We start from the raw sequence: 26,677 nt of genomic DNA, 5'->3' as shown, positions 1-26,677 counted from the left end.
TCCAGCCTGTCATTCCATCAATAGAACACTGGAGGGCAGCACTGATGGGAGGACCAGCCCCCACCTGGGCACGGATGCCACACTACACCGCCTCTGGCATCTCCTCTCCTGGACTGCAGTAGCAGGCAAACTTGTGGCTTGAGGCCTTGTCCTTGCTACAACCGAGTAATCAAACAAGGGAAACAAGCCTGCAGCATCTTACATTATCAAAGTCCAACAGGGTCTTTCGATCTCAAGAGAAATGTCCAAGACAGTCGGCTACAGTTATGTTGCACACTGCCTATGTGCACCAACTCCACTGCTTTCGATGCCTTCCTGTAGCTGGCAACAACACGGTCTGCACCCAGTCCTGCATCTCTGCCTATCAGCAGCTCACTAGCCTCAAAGCTCTTGGAAACCAGCATTTTCTTGCTATCATAAAAAGAAACATTTAACAGAGAAAAAATGACATTTGGTTGGCCCTCGAGATGCCGCTGCATCCAAACACACTGTCATCTTAAGCCAAGCTGCTCTTTGTCCTTACACAAATTGTCTCTTCACATTCTACTTGCTCTTGTAAAGTTCCTACAAACCTTCCTTATTGTATAACTAGAGTTTCTTGGGCATGTCCGCTCAAACTCTTCTGGTCCCACCAGCTTACCTGTCCCTTCAATGCTACGTTCAAGTGAGGGATTCTACATTTTGCTTACTTTCTTATCCCTGGTTAGAGGTTTCCCATTTGTCTCCTCTTCGGCCTTTGCCCGGTGGTGCTGTGGCACAGCTAGCAACGCCGCTGTCTCATCGCACCCGCGCCCACCCCAGTTCAATCCTGTCCTCTGGTACCGTCTCTGTGGATATTCCACAGGAGCCCTGATTCTCCCTCTCATTCAAACATGCACGGGCCATTGCAAGTGTTACTGGTTTCATCACTGCCTGCTAGGGAGTGGGAGTTAATGGGAAAGTGAGGAGAATGTACTGGGGTTAGTGTACGGTTGGTGTAAGTTGGTGGTGGCTGACATGAAGTTGGTGGGCTGAAAAGCCTGTTTTCATCCTGTATGGTTAAAAGCCATTTTCCTCTCTTGTTTCTGTCTGCTCCCGATGAACAACAGACTGCTTTCCTGGGGCTGATGTAAATATAAAGCTCTAGCATCTTTATAGTAGTTTAAAAGCCTGAAGCTTTATGTCCCTGTCTTTTAAAACATAGCTTTGACCAGCTTTTATCACTGTTTTCACAATGTTGTCATGACCAATATTAACGTTGCTCAATCAATCTAATCTTTCCCTCCTACACACCCCATAACCCTCCGGTTTTCTTACACCCATGTGCCTGTCTAAGAGTCTCTTAAATGTATCATAGAGCATAGGAACAGGCTCTTCATCCCACAATGTGGTGCTGAACCAAATAAATGGTCAAATAAACTAATCCCTTATGTCTACACAATGTCCATATCCCTTCATTTTCCTTACATTTATGTGCCTATCTAAACATCCCTTAAAAATCCCTAGTGTTTCTGCCTCCACCAGTACCTTAGGAAGCACCTTCCAGGCACCCCTTTCTGTGTAAAACAAAAATTTCCCCTCACATCTCCTTTAACAACACACCAAACCCCACCACCCCGCCAGTGCATTCCATGCACCTACCCTTTTCTTTGTAAAATAGCTACCTCTGACAACCCTCCTCTACAGTTTCCTCTCATCAACTTAATATTATGCCTCTTTGTAGGAGCCATTTCCACCCTGGTAATGTATCTGGCTGTCTAATCTTCGTTTATTATTGTCACGTGTACCGACGTATGTACTAACATTTTGTTTTAAGACCATATGACATAGGAGTAGAATTAGGCCATTTGGCCCATTGAGTCTACTCTAGCATTCAATCATGGCTGATCCTTTTTTTCCCCTCCTCAGCCCCATTCCCCAGCCTTCTCCCCGTAACCTTTGATGCTGTGTCCAATCAAGAACCTATCAAGCTCTGCCTTAAATACATCCTTTGACCTGGCCTCCACAGCTACTGGTGGTAATAAATTCTACAAATTTACCACATTCTGGCTAAAGAAATTTCCCCGCACCTCTGTTTTAAATGGACATCACTCTATCTTGAGGCTGTACCCCTCTTGTGCTACACTTTCCCGCCATGGGAAACATCCTTTCCAAATCTACTCTGTCCAGGCTTTTCAATATTCGAAAGGTTTCAATGTGATCACCCATCATCCTTCTAAATTCTAGCAGCTACAGAGCCAAAGCCATCAAAAGTTCCTTGTATGTTAACCCTTTCATTCCCAGAATCATCCTTGTGAACCTCCTCTGAACCCTCTCCAATGCCAGCACATCTTTTCTTAGATGAGGAGCCCAAAACTGTTCACAATACTCAAAGTGAGGCCTCACCAGTGCCTTATAAAGCCTCAGCATCACATCCTTGCTCTTGTATTCTAGACCTCTTGAAATGAATGCTAACATGGCATTTGCCTTCCTCACCACCGACTCAACCTGCAAGTTAACCTTTAGAGTGTTCTGCACAAGGACTCCCTAGTCCTATTGCATTTCAGATTTTTTGATTTTCTCCTTGTTTAGAAAATAGTCAGCACATTTATTTCTTCTACCAAGGTGCATGACCATACGTTTTCCAACATTGTATTTTATTTGCCACTTTCTTGCCCATTCTCCTAATCTGTCTAAGTCTTACTGCATCCTACCTGTTTCCTCAACACTACCTACCCCTTCACCAATCTTTGTATGATTAGATTAGATTAGATTAGATTCAACTTTATTGTCGTTGTGCTGAGTACAGATACAAAGCCAATGAAATGCAGTTAGCATCTAACCAGAAATGCAAAGAATAGCGTTATTTACAAAATAACTGCGATTAAAAAGTAAGTGTTACTTAAATATAAAAGTACCGAGACAGTACAATATGGGTGCAATACTGTGCAATAGCACTGTGATGTGAGGTTCAGCAGGGTCACAGCCTCAGGGAAGAAGCTCTTCCTGTGCCTGCTGGTGTGGGAGCGAAGGCTCCTGTAGTGCCTACGGTATGGGAGGAGAGTAAAAAGTCCATGGTTAGGGTGAGAGGCATCCTTGATGATGCTTTTTGCCCTGCCCAGGCAACATTTATGGCAGATGTTCTCAATGGTGGGCAATTGGATGCCAATAATCTGCTGGGCAGTTTTCACCACACACTGGAGTGCTTTGCGGTCTGATACAGGACAATTGCCATCCCACACTGAGATGCAGTTGGTGAGTACGCTCTCAATGGAACAGTGGTAAAAGTCCGTCAGTATCCTGGGACAGAGGTGAGCTTTCCCGATGCTCCACAGGAAATAAAGGCACTGTTACACCTTTTTGATCAGGTTGGAGGAGTTCAGGGACCAGGTGAGATCCTCGGAAATGTGGACACCAAGGAATTTGAAGCTCGATACACGCTCCACTATAGCTCCATTGAGGTAGATGTAGTGCGTGTGGCTCCTGGCATGCCTGAAGTCCACAATGATCTCCTTGGTCTTCTGGGTGTTAAGAGCCAAGTTGCTGTTGGTACACCACATGGCCAGGTGCTGGACCTCGTCCCTGTAGGCCGTCTCGTCATCTCCCTCTGATCAGGCCAACCACTGTGGTGACGCCTGTGAACTTGATTATGGAGTTAGAACCATGTACAGGAAAGCAGTCATAGGTGAAAGGGGGTACATTAGAGGGCTCAGCACACAGCCTTGAGGCACGCCAGTGTTCAGGGTGAGTGTGGAGGAGGAGAGGTTGTCAAACTTAACAGATTGGGGTCTGTTAGTCAGAAAGTCCAAGATCCAATTGCAGAGGGTATGAGCTGATACCAAGCTCGCAAAGTTTGATGATCAGCTTGGAGGGGATCACAGTATTGAATGCCAAAATAAATCATCAGCAAACTTGGCAACAAAGCCATCTATTCCAAAATAAATATAGCATCATATATATACAGCATAAAGGGAAGCAGTCCCAATATTGACCCCTGCCGAACCCCACTAGTCACTGGCAGCCAACCAGAAAAGGAACCTTTTATTTTCAAGTGCTTCCTCCTACCAATCAGCCAATGCTTTAACCATGCTAGTAACTTTCCTGTAATGTCATGGGCTTTTAACTTGGTAAGAAACTTCATGTGTGGCACCTTGTCAAAGACCTTGAGAAAGTCCAAATATACAACAACCATTGCATCCCATTTACTGTATCTATCCTATGTGTAATGTCCTTCAAGAACTCCAACAGGTTCATCAGTTAATACTTCCCCTTAAGGAAACCATGCTGACTTTGTCCTGTCTTGTCCTATTTCATGAAGTACTTCATAACCTCATCCTTAACAACTGACTCCAACATTTTCCAAACCACTGAGGTTTGGCTAACTGGTCTATAATTTCCTTTCTGCTGCCTTCCTCCTTTCTTAAAGAGTGGAGTGACATTTTCAATTTTCCAGTCCTCTGGCTCCATGCCAGAGTCCAATGATTTTTGAAAGATCATTACTAATACCTCCACAATCTCTACTGCTACCTCTTTCAGAACTCTATGGTGTAGTTCATCTGGTCCAGGTGACTTATGTACCCTTTTAGCTTTTTTAGCTTTTTGAGCACTTTCTCCCTTATAATAGTAATTGCACTCATTTCTCTTCCATCACACCCTTCAAAATCAGGCACACTGCTAGTGTCTTCCACAGTGAAGACTGATGCAAAATACTCATCACTTAGTTCATCTGCCATCTCCTTGGTCTCCGTTATTATTTCTCCAGGCTCATTTTCTGGCGGTGTTATATTCACTCTCATCTCTCTTTTATTTATCACGTACTTGAAAAAGTTTAAACTATCCACTTTGATATTGTTTGCTAGCTTGCTTTCATATTTCATCTTTTCCCTCCTAATGATTCTTTAAGTTGCTCTCTGTAGGGTTCTAAAAGCTTCTCAAGCCTCTGTCTTCCTGCTAGTTTTTGCTTTTATATTAGCTTTGACTTCCCTCAGCAACCACGGTTGTACTATTTTGCTATTTGAGTATTTCTTTGTTTTTGAACTATCCTGTATCTTCCTTTTTTCCCCCCAGAAACTCAAGCCATTGCTGCTCTGCTGTCATCCTGCCAGCAGCTCCTTCCAATTTACTTTGACCAACTACTCTTTCATACCACTGTAATTTCCTTTACTCCACTGAAATATTGCTACATTGGACTTTACTTTCTCCCTATCAAATTTCAAGTTGAACTCAATCAGATTGTGATCACTGGTTTCTCAGGTTCTTTTACCTAAGTTCTCTAATCATCTCTGGTTCATTACATAACACCCAATCCAATATAACTGATCCCCCAGCAGGCTCAATGACAAACTGCTCTAAAAAGCCATCTCACAGGCATTCAACAATCTCACTCTCTTGAGATCCATTTCCAACCAGATTTTCTCAACAGACCTACATGTTGAAATCTCCCATGACTATCATAACATTGCCCTTTTGACATGCCTTTTCTATTTCCTGTTGTAACCTGTGGTCCACATCCCAGCCACTGTTGGGAGGCCTGTATATAACTGTCATCAGAATCTTTTTACTCTTGAGTTTCGTAACTCAACACACAAGAGTTTTGCATGCCATCCATATAGGACATTTCATCGCAACACAACATCACGGTAGTGAGTGCACTGCCAGGGACGGTAGGCGAGGCAAGTACTCTGGAAATGCTTAAAAGCCTCTTAGACTGGTACAGAGAATGTGCAGAGAATGGAGGGATATGGACATTATCTAGGCAGAAGAGATTAGTTTAGTCAGGCATTTAATTAGTCGATTAATTAGTTTGGCACAATATTGTGGGACAAATGGCCTGTTCCTTTGATGTTCTATGTTTTAACAATCAAATTTCACACAGACAGCAACCAAGCTTAGGACTGAACACGGGCTTTGAAACTTCGAGGTCACGAAGCTTACCACTGCACCACCATCATACGACAGATTATAAGACCGTAAGTCATAGGAGCAGAATTAGGTCAATCTGCTCCATCATTCAATCATGGCTGATTTATTTATTTTCCCTCTCAATCCCATTCTTCTGCCTACTCCCCTTAACTTTTGATGCCCTTACTAATCAAGAACCTCTCAGTCTCCACGTTAAAAGTACAATGACTTGACTTCCATAGCTGTCCATGGGAAAGAATTCCACAGATTTACCTTCCTCTGGCTAAAGAAATTTCTCTTCATTTCTGTTCTACAGAGGTGTCCTAGTATTCTGAGGCTGTTCTCTCTGGTCCTTGACTCTCCTACATCTTCTCCAATCTACACTGGCATTTTAATATCCAGTAGGTTTCAATGAGATCCTCCCTCATACTTCTGAACTTCAGAGAGTACAGGCCCAGAGCCATCACCAGTAATGATGAGGTGGAAGAGCTTGAGTCCTGGTACCAGGCAAATAACCACTTCCTCAATGTCAACCAGACAAAGGAGATGGTTAACTTCAGGAGAACTTGCACCATTCACATTCCTTTTTACATTGGCGGCACAGCAGTGGAAACAGCGAGCATGAAACTGGTATGGAAACACCAATGCCCTATACAAAGATCCTATAAAAACAGCAGATATGGGCCAGTCCATCACGGCAAAAGTCCTTCCCATCACTGAGCACATCTACACAGAGTCCTGTTGCAGGAAAGCTGCATCCATCATCGAGGACTTCCACCATCCAGGTAATGTTTTCTCCTCACTTCTGTGAGAAAGAAGGTACAGGAGCCTCAGAACCTGCACCCTCAGGTTCAGGATCAGCTATTACCCCTTGACCATCAGGCTATTGGACCAGAGTGAAGTTTCACTCAACTTCACTTGCCATTTAACTTCATTGCACTGTTCCCAATAAACTGGACAAACTTTCAAGGACTCTTCACATCATGTTTTCAATATTTATTGCTTATTTATTTGATATTATTTTATTTTTGTATTTGCACAGTTTGTTGTGAATATTTTTTTGCACATTGGTCGTTGTCCATCCTGTTGGATGTGATCTTTCATTGATTCAATTGGGTTTCATGCATTTACTCTGACTGCCCACAAGAAAACTAATCCCAGGGTTGTGTATATGTACTTTGACAATAAATTTACTTTGAACTCCTGGGGCTGCCCATCTTGCAAAAGCTCTCATGGTCCCAGAGCACATTATATGCAATCAGGAAAGCTCACCAATGCCTCTGCTTTCCAAGGAAGCTGAAGAGAGCAGGACTATACACATCTATCCTCACATCATTCTATAGATGTACATTAGGAAGCATCCTAGCAAGCTGCCTCACTCTGTGGCACACAAGCTGCACTGCGAAGGACAGGCGGACTCTACAACGGGTAGTCAAAACTGCCCAACACATCACCAGCCTACCCACGATCAATAACATAGATACGGAAAGCTGTTGGAAAAGAGCCAGTACTATCATAGAGGATCCCACCCACCCTGTTCGTTTGACTGTTTGTCCCACTCCCATCAAGGACAAGGCTACGTCGCATTTATGTCAAGACCGGCAGATCCAAAAACCGTTACTTTCCCCAAGCAGTAAGGCTCCACCCCATAACACCCTCAACCTCCGCAAATTTATTATTTCTTGTCAGAGTCACCTTATATATCGACACTTCTATTACTAGTATCACTTTATGGACATACAATCAATCTATGTATATAAGCTATCTTATGTACTTACAGAGTATTTATTATGTTTTTTTAATTATTGTTCTCTTTATTTTGTTGTGTTTTTGTGTTGAATCAGATCTGGGGTAACAATTATTTTGTTCTATTTTACACTTGTGTACTGGAAATAAATTTAACAGTCTTGAATCAAATGCTACTCCTATATTAATCCCTTAATTCCCTTTGATGTTGAACATATAATGTATATCTCTGTTTCACTATGTTCTGAGCTTAGTACCCAGACAAGACAACAGCACAGATCAGCTAACTAATCAGCTTTATATGAAAGCAAAGAGATCCTGCAGATGCTGGAAATCCAGAGCAACACACACAAAATGCTGGAGGAACTCAGCAGGTCAGGCAGCACCTTTGGAAAAGAATAAAGAGTCAACATTTTGGGCCGAGACTTGTCATCAGGAATGTAAAGGAATTGGAAAGAAGTGAAAGTAAGAAGGTGGGAGGAGGGGAAGGAGTACAAGCTAGGAGGAGATAGGTGAAGAGGGGAAAGGCGGGTGGGGGGAGGAGGTGGATGGTGAGAAGCTGGGCCGAAATAGATAGAAAAGTTAAAGGGTTGATGAAGGAATCTGATAGGAGAGGAGAGTGCACCATGCAAGAAATGGAAGGAGGAGAGAGGTGAACAGCAGGTGAGGAGAAGAGAAGAGTTGAGAGGGGAGCCAGAACGGGGAATGGAAAAAGCGAGAAGCGGGGGGGGGGGGGGGAAAACCACTGGAAGTTGGAGAAATTGATGCTTATGCCGTCAGGTTGGAGGCTACCCAGACAGACTATGAAGAGTTGCTCCTCCAATCTAAGAGCGGCCTCATTGTGGCAGTAGAGGAGGCCATGTTCTGACGTGTCAGAATGAAAATGAGGATTGGAATGTGTTTTCCTGCTGCTCTGTGCATTTGCTTTCTTTCCAGACTGAAACTCTGATCAACAGACAATGCAATAGGCTGCCTTACAAATCAGCTGTCGTCGACAGGGGGTTTGATCCCAGCAGACTGCTATTTTGACAATGGGCTCATTAACATTCAACTTACTCCAGATTTGCTGGAACGATATAATTCAATCAAACACACAGCAGAGCACAAAAATAGAATTGTTATGCTCGATTATGACGCCAGTAATGGACCACAACCAGTGTTTGAACAGTTGAACGACCATGCACATTCACAGAGTAATGGAAGGTAATTATTCGCTAGTCTCCACTCAATCTCGGTCCAAGCCCGGGGGCGATGCAGGTACTGTAGCACAGTGATTAGGTTACTGCATGAGTAATCCACAGACCGTGGCCATTATTCAGGTGTGTAAGTTCAAATAAAACCACAGTAATGTGTAATAATTAAACACACCTCGGATTCAGGAAATAAAAAAATATGGTTGTATAAGCCTATATGGTTTGCTGCTGTGGAGATTATCAGGTGCCTTTACCTCATCTCTCATTGTTTCTGACTCCAGCGCCACTCAATGACATTAGTAACAAGAGGAGGCTACTCTGCCCCTTTAAAATGAAAATGGTTTCTCAGACCATGGTCTCAGCTCCAGTTTCCTGTAACCCAAAACCTCCAAGTATTCAATAAATCACGATATGAATAATAACTATTATTATAATATTATTATAAAGGTTATAAAAAGAGCATTTGGCACATTGACAACAGACAGTAGGTGCAGGAGTAGGCCATTCAGCCCTTCTAGTCAGCACCGCCATTCACTGTGATCATGGCTGATCATACACAATCAGTACCCCGTTCCTGCCCTCTCCCCATATCCCTTGACCCCGCTATCTATAAGAGCTCTATCTAACTCTCTCTTGAATGCATCCAGAGACTTGGCCTCCACTGCCTTCTGGGGCAGAGCATTCCACCTATCCTCCACTCTCTGGGTGAAAAAGTTTTTCCGCATCTCTGTTCTAAATGGCCTACCCCTTATTCTTAAACTGTGGCCTCTAGTTCTGGACTCACCCATCAGCGGGAACATGCTTCCTGCCTCCAGTGTGTCCAATCCCTTAATAATCTTATATGTTTCAATCAGATCCCTTCCCATCCTTCTAAATTCCAGTGTATACAAGCCCAGTGGCTCCAATCTTTCAACATATGACAGTCCCGCCATTCTGGGAATTAACCTTGTGAACCTACGCTGCACTCCCTCAATAGCAAGAATGTCCTTCCTCAAATTTGGAGACCAAAACTTCACACAATACTCCAGGTGGGGTCTCACCAGTGCCCTGTACAGCTGCAGAAGAACTCTTTACTCCTACACTCAATTCCTCTTGTTATAAAGGCCAGCATGCCATTAGCTTTCTTCACTGCCTGCTGTACCTGCATGCTTGCTTTCACTGACTGATGTACAAGAACATCTAGATCTCGTTGTACTTCCCCTTTTCCTAACTTGACTCCATTTAGATAGTAATCTGCCTTCCTGTTCTTGCCACCAAAGTGGATAACCTCACATTTATCCACATTAAACTGCACCTGCCATACATTTGCCCCCTCGCCCAACCTGTCCAAGTCACCCTGCATCCTCCTGACATTTCACACTGCCACCCAGCTTTGTGTCATCAGCAAATTTGCTAATGTTACTTTTAATCCCTTCAACTAAATAATTAATGTATATTGTAAAAAGTTGCGGTCCCAGCACCAAACCTTGCGGTACCCCACTGGTCACAGCCTGCCATTCCAAAAGGGACCCGTTAATCACAACTCTTTGTTTCCAGTCAGCCAGTCAATTGTCAATCCATGTCAGTACTCTGCCCACAATACCATGTGCCCTAATTTTGCCCACTAATCTCCTATGTGGGACTTTATCAAAAGCTTTCTGGAAGTCCAGGTACACTACATCCACTGGCTCTCCCTTGTCCATTTGGCCTTCATAAGTCAAAGTATTGAGTACAGGAGATGGGATGTTATGTTGAAGTTGTATAAGATGATGGTGAGGCCTAATTTGGAGTATTGTGTGCAGGAAAGATAAAAATAAGGTTGAAAGAGTGCAGAGAAAACTTACAAAGATGTTGCCAGGACTGGAGGACATTAATTATAAGGATAGATTGAATACGTTAGGACTTTACTCCTTAGAATGTAGAAGATTGAGGGGAGATTTGATAGAGATATACAAAATTAAGATGGCTATAGATAGGGCAAACGTAAGTAGGCTTTTTCCACAGAGATTACAACTGGAGGTCATGGGTTAAGGATGAAAGGTGAAATGTTCAAGGGGAACATGAGGGGAAACCTTTGCACTAAGAGGGTCATGAGAGTGTGGAATGAGCCGCCAGTGGTGCACGAGCACTCGATCTGAATGTTCAAGACAATTTTCGATAGGCACTGTATGTGGTTGGGAGGGGCAAGGAGGGCTGAGCTCTGGGTGCAGGTCGGTGGGATTAGGCAGCTTAAATAGATCGGCATGGAGTAGATAGGCCTAAGGCCCTGTTACTCCCTATGACTATTATAAATTATTATAATAATAAATATTAAATAGGCTGGCCATGTCACACAGCTGATAGCATAACACTATTAACTGTGGCAACCACATGGGTCCAATTCCACTGCTGCTCTGAAGGAGTTTGTACGTCCCCCCCATGACCGCCAGGGTTTCGTTTGGGTGCTCTGCTTTCCTCCCACGTTCCAAATCCATGCATGTAAGTCTCTGTCACACGGGCGGTTCATTGGGCTGGGAGTGCCAGTTACTGTGCTGATTCTCTGAAGTTAAAGAAATAAAAGTGGGTTGCTCATATACTAATGGAGCTGTTACACCATATGGTTCAGGAACAAGGCTCTCCACCTTCTCCTCAGGCGTATTTAGAGATGGCCAATAAATAGTGAAAGTCAAGGCAATGAACTCAGCGGGTTAGGCAGCACCTGTGGAGGGCCCAGCATGTAAGTGCATTACGAAGAAAGCATGGAGCGCCTCTACTTCCTCAGAAGTTTGTGAAGATTCAGCACGACATCTAAACTTTGACAAACTTCTATAGATTTGTAGTGGAGAGTATATTGACTGGCTGCATCTGAACCTGGTATGGAAACACCAATGCCCCTGAATGGAAAATCCTACAAAAAGCAGTGGATACGGCCAAGTCCATCACAGGGTACACCCTCCCCACCATTACATGAAACACTGTTGCAGGACAGCAGCATCCATCATCAGGGACCCTCACCACCCAGGCCATGTTCTCTTCTCACTGCTGCCAACAAGAAGAAGGTATAAGAGCCTCAGGACTCACACCACCAAGTTCAGGAACAGTTACTACCCCTCATCCATCAGGCTCTTGAATCAAAGGGGATAACTTCACTCAACTTCACTTACCCCATCATCTCAACATATCGCTGCAGCTACAAAGAAGGCAAGACAGCAGCTATTTTTTCATTAGGGGTTTGGGAAGACTTGGTATGTCATCTGAAACACTCACAAATTTCTACAGAAGTACCGTAGTAAGCATTCTAACTGGCTGCATCACCATCAGATACGGTGAGGAGGTGGGGAGGGGGGACGTTACTGCACAGGATTGAAGTAAGCTGCACAGGGTTGTAAACTCACTCAGCTCCATCATAAGCACTAGCCTCTGTAGTATCCAGGACATCTTCAAGGGGCGAAGCCTCAAAAAAGTTGGTGTCCTTCATTAAGGACCCCCATCACCCAGGACATGCCCTCTTCTCATTGCTACCATCGGGAAGGAGGTACGGAGACACACACTCAGTGATTCAGGACCAGCTTCTTCCCCTCTGCCATATGATTTCTGAATGGTCATTGAACCCATGACCACCAATCAATACTTCTTTGTTTATTTCTATTTTTTAAAACCACTTATTTAATGTAACTGTTTTATATATATACTTACTGTAATTCAGTTATTATGTATTGTACTGTTGCTGCAAAGGTAACAGATTTCATGACATATGCCAGTGATATTAAGCCTGATTCAGACTCGTTCTCGATATCTATTGCTTATTTATATTATTGTTCCTTCTTTTTGTATTTGTACAGTTTGTCTTCTGCACTATGGCTGAACACACTAGCTGGGTGGTCTTTCATTGATTCTGTTACAGTTATTATTCTATAGAACTGTTGAGTGTGCCCACAAGAAAATGAATCTCAGGGTAGCTATGGTGACATATGTACTTTGATAATGACGTTTACTTTGAACCTTTTAGACATTTCAAGTTGAGACCCTTCATCTAGACTGGAAGACAGAGCAGAGGTAGCCGGGATGACGAGTTGAGGGGAAGTGGAAGGAGAGGACAAAGAGCCAGCTGGTGATAGGTGGATCCAGGTGAGGGGTCACAGGCAGATGGAAGAGAGGAGAATGAGGCTGGGAGGGGATAAGTGGAGATGACAAAGGGCTATAGATGATGGAATCTGATGGGACAGGAACTTGGAGAATGGAACCAAATAGCGGAAGTGGGGTGGACTGGTGACTGGTGGGGGCTTGGGCAGGAGGACTCAGTGAGGCAAGTGTGTGGGTGATAGGCAGGTGGACTGGGTAGCTGAGGGAAAGAAACAGGGTAATTGCGGACTGTGGTGGGTGTAGGGGTCAAGGTAGATCATGAGGAGAGAGAAAAGGGACAGAGGGGGAGGAGGTGACCTGAACATGGAAATTTGAAAATATTGGTGCTTCGTTTGAAGCCTGTTTCTTTCAATAAATGAGTGACATCACAACCAACAATAAGGACATTATTTTTTACCTGACACGAATACAACATTACACAGCCAAGAAAGAGAGCACTGTGCAGGCTTTAGATAGAGAGAAACTTATTTCATTAACAGATGGTTTTCAAGAGCCGTGGGGCACAGATTCATTCTTGGCAAAGAGATGCAAAGACAACTTTTTTTCCTTTATGTGGTGTGACAATAATTAGAACACAATGCTTGATAGGTTGGTAGAGAGAAAAGCAATGTCTTGTAAAGGGAACTGGATGCCTGTTGCTGTCTGTAAGGAGTTCATACATTCTCTCTGTGACCCTGTGGCTTTCCTCCCACAGTCCAAAGAGTAGGTTAATTGATCATAGTGATTGTCCTGTGATTAGGCTGGGATTAAATCAGGGGATTGCAGGGCGGCATGGTTTGAAGGGCCAGAAGAGCCTATTCCACACTGTACCTCAGTCAATAAAATATGTGCTTGACAAAGGATAACCTACAGGGCAGTGAGACAATGTAAGAAGCAGAAGAAAGAACTAAAATCATCAAGTCAGCGGGGAATACAACATAGATACAGGCCTTTTGGCCCAACCAGGGTGTACACCCAGCTAGTTCTAACTTCCTGCATTCAGTCTATGTCCCTCAGAGCCTCAACCCTCCATCGACCCATCCAAACGCTTCTTAAAATGATATTATTGTACCTGCCTCAACCACTTCTTTGGGCAACTCATTCCAGACATTCACCACCCTCTCAGGCCTCTTAGGCCCTTCCCTGCATAAACTATATTGGCTTGTTTTGGACTCCCCTGCCCTGGGGACAAGATTCATACCATCCCCCCTATAGATACCTCTGATAATTTTAAACATTTTTTTTAAGGTTGCCCCTCATTCTCCTGTACATCAGGGAATAGAATTCTAGCCTGGCCAACCTCTCCTTTTAAAGGTCATGGGAGGAAGGCAGGAGGGTGGGATTGAGAGGGATGACAGTCCAGCCATGATTCAATGGTAGACTATAGCTTGTGGAATCAGTTCAGAATTGTGGTGAATGAAGTTATCCACTCTGATTCAGAGGGAGCCTGATGGTGTGAGCCTTAAGGCTCCTGTATCTCCTACCTGATGCTAAGATGGAAAAGAGAGCATGGCCTGGAAGAGTACTGTAATATGTTTCACTTTCCTTGGCCCACATGCCTAATTGGTCAGAGTGAACCATCAATCATCAAGGATCTCCCCCAATTCAGGTCACGCACTGTTGTTGCTGCTACCGTCAGGCAGGAGATTCAGAGGCTTGAAGTCCCATACCACCAGGTTCAGGAAAGGCCACCTTCCTACAACCATCAGGTTCTTGAACCAACCTGCACATTCCTAACCCTACCTCAGGAACAGAACATGGTGAACCAACTATATGCTTCTTGATGCTCATTCATAAGACCATAAGAGATAGGTGCAGGATTAGACCAGTTCGCCCGTTGGATCTGCTCCGCCATTTCATCATTGCTGATCTATTCCGTTTCTCCCCTCCCCCCCATATTCTTTCATGCCCAGACTAATCAAGTATCTATCAACATCTACATTAAATATACATAAAAACCTGGCCTCCACAGCTGCCTGTGGCAATGAATTTCACAGATTTACCACTCTCTGGTTTAAGAAATTCCTCCTCAGCTCCGTTCAAAAAGGATGCCCCTCCATTCTGAGGCTGTTTCCTCTGGTCCTAGACTCTCACATCATAGGAGAGATCCTCTCCACATCTACGCTATCAAGGCCTTTCATCATTTGATAGTTTTCAATGAGGTCACCCCTCATTCTTCTGAATTCTGGTGAATACAGGCACAGAGCCATCAAATGTTCTTAATACGACAAGCATTCAATCCTGGAATTATTTTCATGAACCTCATTTGAACTCTCTTCAGCTTAAGCACATCCTTTCTAAGATAAGAAGGCCCAAAACTGCTGACAATACTCCAGATGTGGCTTCACCTGTGCTTTATAAAATCTCAACATTACATCCTTGCTTTTATAAATCCAGTCCTCTTGGAATCAGAATTAGAATCAATTTTATTATCCTCGGCACGTGACGCGAAATTTGTTAACTTAGCAGAAGCATTTCAATGCAATACATAATCTAGCAGAGAAAAATATAATAATAAATAAAATAAAATAATAATAAATAAACAATAAATCAATTACATATATTGAATAGATTTTAAAAATGTGCAGAAACAGAAATTCTGCATATTAAAACAAGTGATGTAGTGTCCAAGGATTCAATGTCCATTTAGGAATCGGATGGCAGAGGGGAAGAAGCTGTTCCTGAATCGCTGAGTGTGTGCCTTCAGGCTTCTGTACCTCCTACCTGATGGTAACAGTGAGACAAGTGCATGCCCTGGGTGCTGGAGGTCTTTAATAACGGACACTGCCTTTCTGAGACACCACTCCCTAAAGATGTCCTGGGTACTTTGTAGGCTAGTATCCAAGATGGAGCTGACTAGATTTACAGCCTTCTGCAGCTTCTTTTGGTCCTGTGCAGTAGCCCCTCCATACCAGACAGTGCTGTAGCCTGTCAGAATGCTCTCCACGGTACAACTATAGAAACTATATACAACTATAAATGAATGTTAACATCATACTTGTCTTCCTTACCACAGACTCAACCTACAAATTATCCTTTAGGAAATCCTACACAAGGACTCTCAAGTCCCTTTACACCTCAGTCTTTCGTATTTTCTCTCCATTTAGAAAATAGTTAACCCTTTCATTTTTTCAACCACAGTGCATGACCATACACTTCCCGACTCTGTATTCCATCTGCCATTTCTTCACTCATTCTCTCAATCTGTCTAAGTCCTTCTGTAGCCCCTCTACCTCAGAAATACCTGCCTCTCCACTTATTTCTGTATCGTCTGCAAACTTAGCAACAAAGCCATCAATTCCATCATCCAATTAATTGACATATAACATAAGAAGAATTGTTCCCAACACAGACTGATGTGGAACACTACTAGGCACTAGTAGACAATCAGAAAATTCTCCCTTTATACCACTTTTTGCCTCCTGACTGTCAGCCATTGCTTTTTGCATGCTATACTCTTTCCTGTAATACCATGGGCTCATAGCTTGTTATGCAGCCTCATATGTGGCACATTGTCACAAGCCCTCTGAAAACCCAAGTACACAGCATTAACTGATTTTCCTTTATCTATCCTGCTTGTTATTTATTTAAAGAATTCTAATAGATTTGGCAGGCAAGAGATTCCCTTGAGGAAATCATGCTGACTATGGCATATTTTATCATATGCTTCCAAGTTCCCTAGGACATCATCCTTAACATTTTCTCAACCACCGATGACAGACTAGCTAACCTATAGTTTCCTTTCTTTTGCCTCTCTGCCTTCTTAAAAAGTGGAGTGACATTTGCAATCTTCCAGTCTGCAAGAACCATTCCAGAATGTAGAGATTCCTGGAAGATCATTACTAACGCTTCCACGATCTCTTCAGCCTCCTCTTTCAAAATTCTGGGGTGTACACGATTTTGACCAGGTGTCTTATCTACCTTCAGACCTTTCAGTTTCCCAAGAATCTTCTCCCTAATAATGATAATTTCACACACCTGGAACTTCCACCATACTGCTAGTGTATTTCACAATGAAGACAGATGCAAAATATTTAATCAGTTAATCTGCCATTTCCTTGTCTCACATTACTACCTCTCCAGCATCAACTTCCAGCAGTCTGATGTCCACTCTTGCCTCCTTTTTACACTTCATATATCCTTTCAACATGGGGACAACAAGAGACTGCAGTTGCTAGATTCTGGAGCAACAGTCAATCTGTTACAGAAATTCTAACTTGTCAAACAGCACTTGTGGTGGATGGGGGAAAACATTGTTGATGTTTCAAGACTGATGTAGGACATTGATCAAAATGTTGTCAATTCCTTTCTCCCACAGATGCTGCTCAACCTGCCCAGTTCCTTCAGCATTTTGTATGTGTTGCTTTGGGTCCTGAAGAAGGGTCCTGAAGCAAATTGTCGACTGTTTATTCATTTCCATAGTTTCTGCCTGACCTGCTGAGCTCCTCCAGCATTTTGTGTGTGTTCCTTAACAAGTTTGCTTGTTGCTAAAAATCATCCTTCCCTGGCAAGATTACAGGCTGAAGGAAGGCTTGAACTAGATTGAACTAGGTTGTCTTGAACTAGATGTTAAGGATGATGTCCTAGGGAACTTGGAAGCATATGATAAAATATGCCATAGTCAGCATGATTTCCTCAAGGGAATCTCTTGCCTGCCAAATCTATTAGAATTCTTTAAATTGAGTTAGGTAGAGTTCTTATAGATAGAGGGGTCAAGGGATATGGAGAGAGGGCAGGAACGGGGTACTGATTGTGTATGATCAGCCATGATCACAGTGAATGGTGTTGCTGGCTAGAAGGGCCGAATGGCCTACTCCTGCACCTATTGTCTATTGTCTATTGAACTTCATGAAATGGTAAGAAGCATAGCTAGGGTATCTAGTCAGAGACTTTAGCCCAGGCTGGAAATATGAAAGACTGGTGACTTACTGTACCTTTAACATGAAAAGGGTAAATTTATAGGAATTGTGCAGGGCAAGTTTTATTTTACACAGAGATCGGCAGATGCCTGGATATGCCTGCCAGGGGTGGTGGCAGGCATGTCCAGGCATGTGGCTTTTAAGAGGCAGTCAAGCAGGAACATGAAGAGCAACACACAAAATGTTGGAGGAAGTCAGCAGGTCAGGCAGCATCTACGGAAATGAATAGATATTGTTTCAACCTGAGAGTCTTCATCAGGACTGAGAAGGAAGTGGGAAGACACCAGAATAAAAAGGTGGGGCAGGGGAAGGAGGCTAGCTGGAAGGTGATAGGTGAAGCCAGGTGGGTGGGAAAGGTCCGTGGCTGGATAAGAAGAAATCTGATAGGAAAGGAGTGTGGACTGTGGGAGAAAGGGGAGGAGGAGGGAACCCATGGGGAAGTAATAAAGTACAGTAATAGGCAAGTGTGAAATGGCAGGAGTAGAGTAAGTGGGTGGGGGGTGGGCGTAGGTTTTGCTTACCGAAAACGTGGAGAAATTGGAGGCATATGGCCCATGTGCAGATGGATGGGATTTGGCATCATGGTTAGCATAGACAGCATGGGCTGATGGGCCTTTTCCTGAGCTGTCTACACTCAGTGGACACTTTATTAAATATCTCCTGTACCACTCCATGTATGTTTGTGGTCTGCTGCTGCTGTAGTCCATCCACTTTAAGATTCGATGCGCTGTGTGTTCAGCGATGCCCTTCTACACAACACTGTTGTAACACATAGTTATTAGAGTTATTGTCACCTTTCTGTCAGCTTGAACCGATCTGGCCATTCTCTTCTGACCCCTCCCACCAATGTCTCCCCTCTGACCTCTGAGCTTACCAATGGCTTCACTTTCTGAGGAGGCTGAAGAGAGCTGGACTTTGCACATGCATACCACAGATATGCAGTAGAGAGCATTCTAACAAGGTGATCCACTGTTTGGTGTGGAAACTGCACTGTGGCGGACAGGAAAGATATAGAACAGGTAGTCAAGACTGCCCAATGCATCATTGGCACCAGCCTCTCTGCCATCAAGGACATATATACAGAAAAGTAGCAAAAAAGGGCCTGTAGCATCATGAAGAGTCCTACTCACTCTGTCCCACTACCATCTGGGAGCAGACAACACAGTATCCATGCCACCAGACTCAAAAACAGTTACTTTCCCCAAGCAATAAGGCTGATCAACACCTCCACTACCTTATTATTCCCTGGCAGTCACCTGATGTAAACTCATACATCTCAATGAACATACAATCAATCTATGTACATCAGCTATCTTGTATATTTATATTTATTCTGTTTATTATTGTATTCTTTATCTTTAGTGGTTTTCTTGTGCTGCATCAGATCCAGAGGAACAATTATTTTGTTCTCCTTTACAGTTGTGTACTAGAAATGACAATAAACATTCTTGAATTTTGAATCTCACTAACAAGGTGTTTCCACTGATGCTCATTGGATGTTTCTTGTTTTTCGCATCATTGTCTGTAATCTCTAGAGACTGCTGCGTGTGAAAATCCCAGATGATCAGGAGTTTCCAAGAATCCCCATTAATAGAAAAGCCTATAAAAAGTAATGGATACAGGCCAGCTCATCACGGTTGAAGCCCTCCCCGCCATTGAGCACAGTTACAAGGAATGCTGTTGCAGGAAAGCAGCAACTATCATCAGGAAACTCCACCATCCAGGACATGCTCTCTTTACACTGTTGCCATCAGGAAGGACGTACAGGAGCCTCAAGACCAACACCACGAGGATCAGGAACAGTTATTACTCCTCAACCATCAGGCTCTTGAACCAAAGGTAAAAGCTTCATTCAACTCCATTCACCCGAACATTGAACAACCTATGGACTCTCTTTCAATGACTTTTAATCTCATGTTCTTGATATTTATTGCCTATTTGTTATTATTATTACTATGTTTTTTTGTATTTACAGGGTTTATTGCTTTTTGCACATTATTGTGTTTCTTTATACTTACTGTGAATACCTACAAGAAGTTGCACCTCAGGGTGGTATATGGTGACAAATTTGTACTTTGATTATAAATTTACTTTGAACTTTAAACTTTTGAACCATGTCTGGAACCGAATATCATTCCACGGTCAAAGTAATTTGGATTACATTTGTTCCCCATACTGAAGTTTGGTCTGAACAACAACTGAACCTTTTGACCATGTTTGCATGCTTTTATGCATTGAGTTGCTGCTACTTGATTGTCTGATTAGATATTTGTATTAATGAGCAGGTGTCCAGGTGTAACTAAAAATGGCCACTGAGTGTATATGAGGAAAGATTGATAAGTTTGTAGCATAAGGTAAAAGGAGTCAATTTTAGAAAACCTAGCACATTTATTTGTCAACTTAGTTCCCTCCTACATTTACACACTTAGTCCAGCTGTCGTGGAGCATACGGATCCCTTCTTTGTAGAAGTTGGTGTCTTGGACCTCCAGAAAGTGGTCCACAGCAGAGGTGGTTGATAAGTTCGTGGTTTAAGGTAGAAGGAGATGAGTTATACAGCTCTTGTTACATGCACGTGCAGTTCAACTCTTAGAGTGATTATGCAGAAAGTTTGAAGTTAATAACTTTTGTGGTATTTCTGTTTCAGATAATTGAAAATTGCAAGTAAGCACTGTCTGAGAAAATGGACATCGGTCTTCATACAGTCATCTGCTACCTCGGTTTCAAGGGCTTATCACTCAGGGAGGTCCACGAGGACATGGTGGCAACACTAGGGGAGGGTGAAAAATAAATGTGCTAGGTTTTCTAAAATTGTTTCCTTCTACCTTAGGCCATCAACTTATCAATCACCCCTCGTATGTCACCATATACTACCTTGAGATTCATCTTCTTGAAGACAGTCACATTAGAACCGCTATGTTACCATTGAGCCTGTTATTGTTTAACCTTATTCCAGCTCAATGCACTGATCTGTATGAAGAGTGTGTAAGACAAGCTTCTCACTGTATCCCGGTACATGTGACAATAGTAAACCAATGCTAATAGTAAAACAACACAGTAAACATGGTTACCAATAGTCAGCATGGTTTCCTTCAGGGAAAATCCTGCCTGACAAACCTGTTGGAATTCTTTGAAGAGATTCCAAGTAGGATCAATAAAGGGGATGTAATAGATGTTGTATATTTGGACTTTCAGAAGGCCTTTGACAAGGTGCCACTCATCAGGCTGCTTACCAAGTTAGGAGCCCATGGTATTACAGGAAAGTTACTAACTTGGTTAGAGCATTGGCAGATTGGATCCCTTTCTGGTTGGCTGCCAGTGACTAGTGGTTTTCCTTAGGGGTAGGTGTTGGGACCACTTCTTTTTATGCTGTACATAAATGACTTAGATGATGAAATAGATGGCTTTGTTGCCAAATTTGCAGATGATGCGTAGATTGGTGGAGGGGCAGATAGTATTGAGGAAACAGGTAGGATGCAGAAGGACTTAGACAGATTAGGAGAATGGGCAAAAAAGTGGCAAATGAAATACAATGTTGGAAAATACATGATCATGCACTTTGGTAGTAGAAATAAATGTACGGACTATTTTCTAAATGGGGAGAAAATCCTGGAAGCTGAGATGCAAAGGGACTTCGGAGTCCCTGTGCAGAACACCCTGAAAGTTAACTTGCAGGTTGAGTCGGTGGTGAGGTAGGCAAATGCCATGTTAGCATTCATTTCAAGAGGTCTAGAATACAAGAGTAAGGAGGTGATGCTGAGGCTTTGTAAAGCACTGGTGATGCCTCACCTTGAGTATTGTGAACAGTTTTGGGCCCCTCATCTTACAAAAGATGTGCTGGGATTGGAGAGGGCCCAGAGGAGTTTCACAAAGATGATTCCAGGAATGAAAGGGTTATCATACGAGGAACTTTTGATGGCTCCGGGTCTGTACTCGCTGGAATTTAGAAGGATGAGGGGGGATCTCATTGAGGCCTTTTGAAAGTTGAAAGGCCTGTACAGAGTAGATGTGGAAAGGATGTTTCCCATATGGGAGAGTCTAGGACAAAGGCACACAGCTTCAAGATAGAGGGGCGCCCTTTCAAAACAGAGATGCGGAGAAATTTCTTTAGCCTAAGGTGAATTTGTGGAATTTGTTGCTGCATGCAACTGTGGAGGCCAGGTCTTGTGTGTATTTAAGGCTGAGATTGATAGATTCTTGATTGGACATGGCACCAAAGGTTACAGGGAGAAGGCCGGGAACTGGGGTTGATGAGGAAATTTTAAAAAAGGATCAACCATGATTAAATGGTGGAGCAGACTCGATGGGCCAGATGGCCTAATACTGCTCCTATGTCTTAAGGTCTTATGGTCTCTAAACCAATGCCAATAGTAAACCAATACCAATTACCAATAAAAAAGACACCATGACCCACTAACATTAACAGGTCAGGAAGCTTTGGAAGTGCTGGATGAGGTTCTGTTCCCAGCTTATACTCTGTTGAACACAGGAGTTCAGAGTAGGAGGAACATGGAGACTTAATGAGACAGGTACCTGTAAATAGGTCTTCCCAAGGCAGACAGAGCAGTGAACACAGCATCCTAAGCTGCACTGCACTTTCTCTGTAGCTGTTACACCTTATTCCTCATTGTTAATGTTATATCATATTTTATTTAGAGAGGCAGCACGGTAACAGGACCTTTTGACCCACGAGCCCATGCCTCCTAATTACACCCATGTGACCAATTAACCTACTAACTCATATGTCTTTGGACAGTGGGAAGAAACCAGAGGAAAGCCAGGTCATGGAGAGAACATACAAACTCCTTACAGATGGTGATGAGAATTGAACCCAGGTCACTGGTGCTGTAATAGCGTGGCATTAAACACAATGCTTCTGTGTCCGTTGACCTTGTACTACCTCAATGCACTGTGTAATTGGGCAGCACAGTGGTTAGTACAATGCTTTACAATACACTAGACCCGGGTTCAATTCCCGCTGCTGCATGCAAGGAGTTTGTATGTTCTCCCCATGACCACCTGTAATTAAACTCGGATTAAATTAGGGGACTGCTGGGCGGCATAGCTCAAAGGTCTGGGAGGGCACATTCTGCACTGTATCTCAATAAATTAAAAAAAAACTGTGTCATGATTTGATCTGTATGAACGGTAAGCAAGAAAAGATTTTCACTGTGGCTATAATAAACCAAATTCAATTCCAATTCTCAATCTTCACTGCAAAGCACCATGGACAACATGTGAGTTCACTCAGTGCCCGAGCAGAGGAACGGAACTTTTTTTTTGGTGAGTGTTCTAACAGTAGAACTGAGAACTGAAAATCCCATTCCGAAAAAAGGTCCTCAACCTGAAATGTCTCTCCACAGACGCTGCCTGGCCTGCCGAGTCTGGTGGCATGGCGGCACAAGAGATTGCGGATGCTGGAACTTAGAGCAACACACAATCTGTGGGAGGAACTCATTGAGTTCAGCAGCATCTGTGGGGGAGAAGGAATTGTCAGTGTTGCAAGTTGTGATGAAGGGTTTTGACCCAAAACATTAACAGCTCCTCCCTCCCCCCCTAATGATTCTGCTTGACCCACTGACTTCCCGCAGATTATTACAGAATTACTTGACTTGGAATGTTGACCCTTGTTTCTTTCTTCACAGACGCTTCCTGAGTTACAGTGGATCTCCAGCATTTGTATCCTGATCTGCACAGTACTCAGTGACTATTCAGTTGCAGAGATTATTCAGAAGGATGAATTGGGCCAAAGGACCTTTCTGATCCTATACAACCCCCTCAAAGTTCAAAGTAAATTTCTTATCAAACTATAGATATGTTACCATAAACTATCTTGAGATCTATTTCCTTGCAGGCATTTACAGGGAAAAAGGAAATTCAATGGAATTTCACAAGAAAACTATATCCAAACAAACACTGAGAAATAATCTTCTGGTCAAGATGACACCCAAGTTGAGGTCTCCATTGAGACCGTGGCTCACACCTAGTCGTGATTTTAAGTTCGTAGGGATTGTTTTGGGGTCAGGTTAGGTTTTGTGACATGGATGTGGAGGAGTTAAAGGTCAGGCGTGCATTCAATGTTTAGTAATATGGACAGGTGGTGAAGGACATCCAGTATCTAGGCCTCTGCTCCAGCAACATGGATGTGAAAAAGAAGGATATCTGGAATTTAATCCTCTGCTCCACACTCTAAAGCCAGTGATATGGACGGGTGATGAAGAGCATCTGTGGATGTCGAGGTGCCCTGTGATGTCCATGTGAGCAGGAGGGTCGAGGAAGCACAAGGGCTGATGAGTCGGCGTGCCCGGAGTTCAGCGTCTCATCATCAGCTAGTCTGGGGGGCGATACCGAAGAGCAAAGCCAGACTGTTGATCAGAAGTCTGAAGCATGGAGACTCGAGGCCTGCCTGGAGCTGTAGGACTATCCTGTGTGTGTGTGAGTGGGATGAGCAGGGCTTGTTCTGCTGCTGTTGTTCTGTCACTCGTTGTGTTCTGTGTCGTTCTGCTGAGAACGTCCAGAATGTGCAGCAACACTTGTGGGCTGCCCCCGGCAGGTCCTTAGGTTGTGTTGGTGATTAACATAAATGACGTAATTGACTCTATGTTTTGATATAATGTGATAAGTAACTCTGAATCTGAACCAATATACAAAAGAAGACAAGAAAATGGAAGAAAAAAGTGATTGCACTCCAACCCCATGACTCAATGACTGTAGACTGTGTGCATTACCAAGTTCCTGGAGCTCCAGCTGCAGATTCTATCTGTAGTTAAAGCATGACCAGTTGATATAATTACTCAACAGAGAATGAGAAGTTTGGAGATTAAAAATATCTGCACTTAACCCGTCTCGTGAAGCAATTCATGGGAACAAAGATACGAACTGCAGGATGTCGAAGTTTGATTTCACTAAATTAGAAAGCTGCTAGAGAGTCTAATCATTTAAGACAATTAATTAATGTTCCACCCACTGAGACAGAATTGTATGGTAAATTTTAGTGTAGGCAGCATCTGATACTGCAATTATAATCTGCATATTGGGAGATAAAGTGTAAGGAATGTTTTTCATTTAAATGCCAACATGTTGGTCTTTTCACATTTTCTTTTCATTTCTCCCCATACATTTTTACTCTCATCATAGAGTCAAAGAGTCTTAGAATACTATAGCACAGAAACAGCCCCTACAGCTCATCTGTGCTGAACTATTGGTTATATCACCTGCGTGCTGCAGGTAACTGTTTTTATTTTTTAAAATCTCTTTTTTCCCCACAGTGCAGGTCCAAAACATTTTTTTTCCAGGTGAAGCAATGATTCCCTTGAGTTTCTTGCCCTTTTACATGTTCTATCATCTGCAGCTTGTGATATTGTCTGGTTCACAATGGTGAAACCAAATGCTGATTGGTAAATTGGTAAGTTGGTTTATTCAAAGTCCAAAGTAAATTTGTCATCAAAGTACATATATGTCACCATATACAACCTTGAGATTCATTTTCTTGTAGGTGTTCACAGTAGATACAAGAAAACACAAGAAAATCAATAAGAAACAAAAATGGACAAACAATCAAGATGCAAAAGAAGACAAACTGCAAATACAAAAATAAACAAATAATAATAATTAATAAATAAGAAATCATATTGAGAAGATGTGTTGTAAAGTCTTTGAAAGTGAGTCCATAGATTGTGGAATCAGGTCAATGCTGAGGTGAGTGTGGTATCTACTGTGGTTCAGGAGCCACAAGATTTCCATCATCACTCGTGTTTACAGAAAAGGGACAGATAAACAATGAATTTATGAACATAGACCACACAGCACAATACAGGTCCTTTCAACCCACAATGTTGTGTTGACTTTTTAAGATCAATCAAACCCCTCTCTTCTACTGGGTCGTCCATTTTGCTATCACCATGTGCTTATCTAAGAGTTTCTCTAATGCCCCTAGTGTATTTGCCTCTACCACCAGCTCTGGTAGTGTAAAAAGCTACCTTATGTTTTCCTTCGATTACCTTAAAATTATGCCTCCTCGAATGAACCATCTCCACCTTGTGAAAAGGGCTCTAGCTCTCCGCTGATCTACCATTTCAGCACAGGCCAATCAGCCCCCTTTGGTTCCCAGCAAAGAAATCCATCAGTCCTGTTCACTCTCTTATTTCTCAGTAACTATTTCCCCTCACAGATATCCATCAACTTTCCTTGGATTCTTTTGCCTGTGCAGTTATTTACACCTAGGGCAGGGGTTCCCAACCTTTTTATGCCATGGACCTCCACCATTAACTGAGGAGTCCATGGACACCAGGTCAGGAACCCCTGGCCTAGGGGGTGAATAATAGGAGCTGTTTCAGCCCTGGGATGTGGGAGGAAACTGAAGCACTCGGGAAGCTGCTGGAAAACAACTAATTTCACGTGACATATCAGTGATCAGTCTGATTCCGGAAGCCACAGGGAGAACGTGCAAACTCCACACTGACAGGAGTGGAGATCAGGATTGAATCTGGTCTCCAGACCTGTGTGGTGACAGGTCCATCATCCTGCCGTCCTGTGCAAAGACAATGCATTCAGATGAGACAATCAACAACCGTGTACCTCATGAACATGTGCATAGCCCACTGCTGTATTCTCTCTACACTCATCAGCATCTATCTAGCCAAACAACCTCTATAAATTTGCAATTGTTGTTGGCAGAATCTTGGATGTCAACAAGGAGGCACACAGGAGGGTGTGTTAGTTAGTCATTGCCTCTTACACAGCTGGAGTTTAGCAGTGAAGGTATTCTTTAATGCGGTTTCTGTACCGTTTTTTTTACCCAGTCAGGTGTGTTAGCCCTGAGCTGAACCCCCAAACCTGGTGGGCTGCTGAACCACCCTTAGCCAGGCCTCTACCCTTTGACC

The 26,677-nt window shown here is 43.2% G+C and overlaps 1 protein-coding gene and 1 long non-coding RNA gene across 6 annotated transcripts in view; one reads left to right on the top strand and one right to left on the bottom strand.

Moving 5' to 3' along the window:
- LOC132393534 (uncharacterized) overlaps nucleotides 1-25,741 on the top strand; it is a 63,631-nt gene extending 37,890 nt beyond the window's left edge. Inside the window, exons 2-3 of the long non-coding RNA XR_009511913.1 lie at nucleotides 19,333-19,636; nucleotides 23,441-25,741. This is a non-coding gene — a long non-coding RNA (uncharacterized LOC132393534). The remainder of the gene's footprint in view (nucleotides 1-19,332; nucleotides 19,637-23,440) is intronic.
- Nucleotides 1-26,677, bottom strand: part of LOC132393532 (neural cell adhesion molecule 2-like) — a 1,581,614-nt gene that overhangs the window by 63,289 nt on the left and 1,491,648 nt on the right. The window lies entirely within an intron of this gene.

The sequence above is a fragment of the Hypanus sabinus genome, chromosome 4, assembly GCF_030144855.1.
Source record: "Hypanus sabinus isolate sHypSab1 chromosome 4, sHypSab1.hap1, whole genome shotgun sequence".
Taxonomy (NCBI): Eukaryota; Metazoa; Chordata; class Chondrichthyes; order Myliobatiformes; family Dasyatidae; genus Hypanus; species Hypanus sabinus.
This window is presented reverse-complemented; position numbering and strand designations above follow the sequence as displayed.